The 7,077-nt window shown below is 37.7% G+C and overlaps 1 long non-coding RNA gene across 1 annotated transcript; it reads left to right on the forward strand.

Annotated features, from left to right (window-relative positions):
• The first annotated feature begins 518 nt into the window (after nt 1–518).
• Nucleotides 519–1,546, forward strand: LOC136847022 (uncharacterized). The gene is made up of 2 exons (XR_010855583.1): nt 519–633; nt 1,237–1,546. It is a non-coding gene; the product is annotated as an uncharacterized lncRNA (long non-coding RNA).
• Nucleotides 1,547–7,077: the final 5,531 nt, after the last annotated feature.

Consider the following 7,077-nt stretch of genomic DNA (forward strand, 5'->3'; position numbering starts at 1 on the left):
TGATGATGTTGGCAGGTTAGCTTGTGTTCGTTATTGTTGGGAATATTAAGTATTTTACTTTGTGTTAGTGTTAATATGGTTTGTTGGTGTAAATAGTGACCATCTGTGGGAGATTGTCAAGTCTTGTCGGATGGTGGTCTTTTAGTCATGTACCCAGGTGTTGGTTTGTTTTATAAGCATAGTGTATCTAAAAGTTTTCGTATTGCAGCTATCGGAGTAACTAGATAGGGAGTTTGGATTTCGGAACTTATTTTATCGTATGTTTTTTCTTAAGACAGGAGTTGGTATGTTATTAAAATTAAGGTATCCAGTTTAGAATCGTGGCCTATATCTTGTGGTATCCCGTTCTTGTAAGAAAATTTTAGTACTACAGCTATTTAGGCATTCAGTTATTGAGTTTAGTGTATAGTGTGGTATCCTGGTCTGAATTTATAACTTAAAAATGTGATTCAGTTTTTCGTATGTTATGTACCCTATTTTAAAATTCACTGAATTTTTAACTTTCGACTTTTGTTTTACAGGATTTTGAGTGCAACGAGGTTCGGGTCTCTCCAGTGTGCTGGTCAACTCTGTCGACTTCGGTGATGCTGTTAGGTCTGTATAACTACAACGGTTCGAGAATGGACTATTTAAGTTAAGTATTCTCAGTTTTAGTATACTAGCTTTAAGTTTAAAAAACTCAGCAAGCTAACCCTTTCCTGCCAGGGGCAGGGCCCCTGGTAGGGGAGGGTGTACTCTCGAACATGCTCTAGACCTAGGTCTAGAGCATGCTAGAGGGGGCTTGCTTTGTGGGTTTTTCGAGCTTACAGTGGACTTGCGGTCTACTGTATGCACGAAGGCCAAATCTTTATTCTTAATTGGTAAGTCATTAAGGATTTAATGGTTTGTTTAATTAATGGTTGATTCAAGGCTTGAGACTTAAGATCAGAGTGTATGTATTAGCTTCTAGAGAAATGTCTTTTGACTTAATTCTTGCCAAGTTTTAAGATCACTTTGTGATAGCTTTTAGTGATGTTTTTAGTGATGTTTCTTACTGAATTTTAGCCAAATTGTTTTCACATTGTTTTCACAAGTACATTTTAAGTTAAATCAGGTTTTAAAGCTGAATAGTTTAATGAAAATGTTACTTAATTTTTCAATTTTTCAATTTAAATTTCAACTTTAAGCATGAAAGTACTATTTATCATCCTATACCAGTTTACCTTCGCCTACATTAACATAGTGTTCTCTCCGCAGATGCTACGTATATAATCTGTGGCTTGAAGTGCTTGTGATACCGTGGCTCAGTGGTTGATACTAGACTATATTAACTTCGAGGAAATACCGGACCCGGTGACTGAACTGGAGTTATAATTTAATGTATGCTTAGTTGTCAGATTTCTGGAGAAAACTTCAAAAAAATCTGGACCCGGCTGCTGATCAAAGTAAAAAGTTGTCAAGTTTCTGGATACAAAAATTCGAGGTAATAATGGACCCGGTGGCTGAGTTGAAGTTAAAACTATAGTTGTCAGATTTCTAATAAACCATTAATACATGATTTGATGTATAGTTTTGGTTTCTTTTCCAACCGTGTATAAAATTTTTGTATGTTACTGGTTGCAAGAAATGTTTTACTAGTATAAGCTGTACTCCGTAGTAGTTGTAAAATTGATATGTAAGGGAGACTGGTTCTCCAGGAACGTAAGCATTAAAATTCAAATGTGAAGGAACAGATAAATTTCTAGATTAAGTAAATCCTCTGAAAAAACTGCTAAACTTGGTTTTGAAAGAAAAACCTAAGACTGTCATGGTTGTATAGAAAGTCATTGAAATTTGGTAATTGTTTTAAGAGCCTTCATGATACTGGAATTTGATAGCGCAGTGTTAGAATAAGGTGCAGTACTGGCGTTGAAAGAACCTCTGTAGTGTAAGGATACCTCAAGTTTCCCAGAGGTGTTCTGTTCTCGGGTTTTATAGGCCACAGCCTTTGAGGTTGTGAAAATTAGATATGGGTTAAGTGTATGGACTTTTGAATTGCTTATCAGCTATACGAGAACTCTTTTATTGTAACAAAAGGTAGTGAAGGATTACTGTTGAAGTATATGGTTAGTTAATTTTGAAACTTAAAAGGACTGCAATGTCGTTTTTGGGCTTTTGTCAGCTTAGTACATGCCTAGTAGTTAGCAGATTCACGGTAGTAAAGTTATAGAATATATGAAGTTAACCTTGCCAGTGATCAGTACACCTAAGTGCACTATAGTTAGGTTCTATGCAGCATCCCTTCGCCCCCTAGCTTCCAAATCCCTGGTCAATCCTTTTACCGTGCCTCCGTTCACATCCTGTCCAACCCTCGCCCCCGCCCAAAAAAATATGCTGCGAAGTTTTCCTCATGTTTCAAAACTATCAAATTAAAATTTCGGTGCTGAATGACCACATGGTTCCTGGCGCTTGGTATTTTTGAAAATTTCAATTGCAATACCCCGATTGGCAATAAAGTGAATAAAATCACCGTAATGGGTGACGCGACTGTGGGAAATACCATAAGCACTTGAAAGTTTTAAAGCCATTTGGAAGTTGCATAGCAAGATCACATTCATTTGTTACTAATCGCTTGGTTTACGAAAGCGTTAGTATTCAAACTTGGTCGAACCTCCGGAGTTAACAAAAGTTCTATCGTTCTTCTCTTAGTTATGGTAAAACTCTGAAGGCGTGAGACGAAGCAATATGAACTACGTGCAAGTGTTAAGTTTTATACCTTGATCGTCCAATCAAGGTACGATAGTAATGCAATGTCTTCGCTTAAAATAATCTGTTAATGAAGACTGCTTTTAGGATTAATCTGCGTTTCTCTCTCTCTCTCTTTCTGTGCCTTAGACTAATCTCTTCTCTCTCTCTCTCTCTCTCTCTCTCTCTGTCTCTCTCTGTCTCTCTCTCTCTCTCTCTCTCTCTCTCTCTCTCTGTGCCTTACGACTAATCGGCGTGTGTGTGTGTACGCTTTTAGGACTAATCGGCTCTCTTTCTCTCTCTCTAGGACCAATCGACGTTCTCTCTCTCTCTCTCTCTCTCTCTGTGCTTTAGGACTAATCTCGTTCTCTCTCTCTCTCTCTCTCTCTCTCTCTCTCTCTCTCTCTCTCTCTCTCTGTGTGTGTAAAATTTGATCAATTTAACAATAGAGCATTTTAAATCCAAGCCTGAAAATACATAGAGTACTCGTCTCACGAATATGTCAGTCACCCACTTCAGACTTATCGGGATTATCGCCTGGAATCAAATGGAACCACTTTCTGGGATATATTGAATAGTATGAAAATGGAAGAGTTGTTTGTTATCCATGCTTTCAGCTCTTGGTTTAATTGCTGTCGTAAATCTATCACTGGAGGGCCATTTACCCCTTTGCTGGTAATGGAAGCTGTTAGGCCATTTCACTCACAATGTCGATTCCTGCAAGCTCTTACGATACTGTGTCGACGAAGTGTTCGATTTCATTTTTGCCCCCGCGTGAATGATTTGACAGTGGGCTGGCACCAGTCTTGATTCACAGTATTTGTGTATTTATCTTACTTAATGATTTAATAATGATTGGTTTCTTTAAGTAAAGCGTAAAAACAATGGTATTTTTCCTACGCAAGCATTTGTTCTCTCTGATTTACGAAGTAACTTTTAGTCATTACAGTTGCAATGTAATGAACAAAACATGGCTTTATATTCTAAAGCTTCAAAGAAAACTATAATCAAGAATAAATTCTCCATTGGTTCGTGGCTGAGAGTGTCGGGATTGAAAACTTTACTGATAGTATCAGGCGAGAGAAGTACTTGAAAACTTGTACGCATTAGCCCCAATGAACAACTTTCCCAATCGAATTAGCATTAATAACTTGAAGTCAAGCTTCGCTGTTCAGCTGGGTTTATCGTGGTCATGACACAAGGAGCAATCGTACTAAGAGCTGTATTGCTAAGAAGGCCTATCGTTGACACGATTTCCATCTTAACAGCAGCACCATCGAAACACGGTTTCTGTCTTGCTAGGAACCTTGTCGTAAACATAGGTCTATTGCAGCCTTGGCTTTACCGCGGCTGGGCGTATATCGTAGCCTGATGCTTAATTTTAAGACTGCTTTGTCATTGTAGGTTCTTAATCGTAGCCGAAACTGTCGTAACATTGCTCTATCACTGCATGGTTTCCAGCATGGTCTAAGCTCTATTGGAGCACGGCTCTGTCATAATAAGATTCCCGTCGTAACTGGGACCCTGTCGTAACAAGACTTGCCTATTATTCTGGCCTTTGCTGTAATGAATATCCTCGTTTTCATTTTCTTTGTTTCTCCACACAGTTAAATGAATTCTTAGATGATCACATACAATGATGGTGCCAAGTGAAGGTTTAGCTGTATATTAGAAAAATAAACTGTCATTCATTGTTAGAGCTGTTATATCTTAAAACAGTGAACGTTTACTTATTTTCAAACTTGGCAATTGGCATAGTCTAGATTAAGCTGGCATATGCAAGTATGAGCCCTTCCTCAAGCGTGGTAGGGTGTGAAAAGGGGTAATAGGCCTATTGTGCCCTTGCACCCAACAGATACAAGTTGGCGCCACTGCAACTACTTGTTTGTTCAGCGTAGGCTGGATATGTGCAATTAATAAACAGTTATTGCTTTATTTAAGAAAGCATACATTGACCGAGTCAACAATATTGTTAATGCTACTGTTCACACCATGTCCATGCGTCAGCTTTACCTACACTGATATTTGTACCACCAGTTAACCACTCAATCAAGTACTCAAGAGGCCCATGCATAACGAAAATGGTTAAATAATCAACAACATATAAGCTTCCAGGAATTAATTTTGTTGGCAGTGACGAGTGTCAGGTGTTTTCGCACCCTTAATTGGTTGATAAATTAATTTACTAAACAGAACTGGCGTCACGCCAGTATAACAGTTAAAGCACTGTCATTTTACCGCTCTATAAAGTAGACAGAATAAATTATCTGCCTGATTTACTGGTCCAAAGTGGCGTTGCATCAAAGCGATAATTATAGCACAGTGGAAAGGCCTCCAAACTCGTTATATTAAGTCTTAAGATTGATTGATTTGATGTGATAACTTGGCGTGACAGTGGTACATATGTCCATTGTCAGATTGAATAACGATTTATTTTAGTAGAAGGAAGCAGTATTCTCGCTTGTGGGAAAGGGAGGTGTAGAAGCGGGTGAAGTGCTAAGAGAGAGAGAGAGAGATGGTGGCTAACCGACCAATCACGGTAACTGCTCACCTTCCAACAGCATTTTAAATACATGATGATGATGATGATGATGATTATTATAATTATCTATACTGAAAAATTATCGTTATTGTTATTAGTGTTATCAACGATAACTACATAGTAACTGCTGGTGTGTAAAGAGAACTCTTATAGGTCTAAGACTGATTTATTTATTATTTAGGTTTGGTAATGTTCATTTAGTTTTCATTGATATAGGTAAATATTGACGTGACCTTGTTTTTTCATAACAGTAACGAATCTTAATGTCATTTTGCAATATAAACATAATGAATTTTGAAGGAAATTTGTCACCGGCAATAACTGTAAATATAAAATGTAAATTTTATGTCGTTGTGAATATTAATGTAAACGCGAATGAATTTAATATAAATATTTCGTTTACAGAAGCGAAGAAAAAGCAACAAAATGGCAGGAAATTCCAAGAAAATGCTTCATATAAAATGTATTCGATGCAGCTTCTAAATCCAGGATTCAGAGAACGTAAGTAACTTTTGTTTAAAGAATTATTGTTTTTTGTATGAACTGTTGCCAATTCTGACACCGGGGAATATTCTGAATTATTTTAAATTGTCCTTTAAGACTGGTATTTTTCTTGTGCTTAGGTTAAATGCAATGCAGTGTGTACATGCATGAGAGGGAATTGAGAAGGATATATTTCAAATTATGTATTGTTTGAAGGGAGTGTACGCCATGTCAATGGCTTAGTCATTTTCAGTTTTCGTAAGTATAGTACCAACATTTATTGGCGGTTAGTTCCAACTATTTTTTGAAATGAGTATTAATTATTGTCTATTATTGCAAATGAAAGACCATTGCTGTAGGATACAATGTAATTATTGTACGTTGACCATTTGTACAATAATGTAAAAAAAAATATTCATTTGAGATGTTCATTAAGTGCCGTATACGAAGGAATTAGAAGAGCATTGTTTAATGAAAGTTTTTTTAACGCGGTTATAGAGTAATGTATATTATACACTGGACATTTTTAAATTTAAAAAATGGAGAAAAGCAGCTTTGAATAATAAAAAGTGGAAGGGTGTAATATTAATTTGAGAAGGCTTATAGAAGTGTCTGTGAAGCACATAACAAAGGCAATTAATCAAAGTCTGTACGATGGAAAGACGTCGAGCGTTAATCGGATTAACGTACGAGATCCAGCGTTTTGGTGGTGATGGTATATTGCAGTGGCTGAGAGCAGTTTAATCAGATACGTATGTGCGAATGAGTGAATCATGTGATGGCAAGATACGTGGAATAATAATGTCTTTTCAGCCAGCTTACGGAAGTGCTGGGGCTTAATCCATATGAGAGGAACAAAGATCGAAGCTGTAATAGAGGAACGGGAAGCGTATTGTAAAGTAGAGCACGAGTTGCCGAAAGGGAATATTACGTAAAATATGATGTGGTAGAACGGTTTGGGTACGCGAGAAGATGGATCAGGCCATTTTGATGTGGTTAAGGCACGTGGAAGGAAAGGAGAACGGCAAATATGTCATAAGTGTGTATAATCATCAGGAAGTGTTGAGAGAAAACGGAGGAGTTTGGTCTTGCTAACTAAGGAAGCACGAGAATCCAGGAATACGTGAAAGAGTTTCCATGTCTTTTAACTTGAACTGCCCTTATGCCAGCACGGGCCCTTGTCCCAAGGTTGCCTGTAAGTGTGATGAGGGTTTTAAGAATAAAAAACACTGGGGTAGACCCCTGGGTGCAAAACCAACCATCCGAGACGATAGGTTCGTATAGGGAGTCGAACGAAGATGGCCTCTTTGCCAAACTAGTTGGTGTGGGAGGGCGGTGACTTGACGACC

The sequence above is a fragment of the Macrobrachium rosenbergii genome, chromosome 16 (assembly GCF_040412425.1).
Source record: "Macrobrachium rosenbergii isolate ZJJX-2024 chromosome 16, ASM4041242v1, whole genome shotgun sequence".
Lineage (NCBI taxonomy): Eukaryota > Metazoa > Arthropoda > Malacostraca > Decapoda > Palaemonidae > Macrobrachium > Macrobrachium rosenbergii.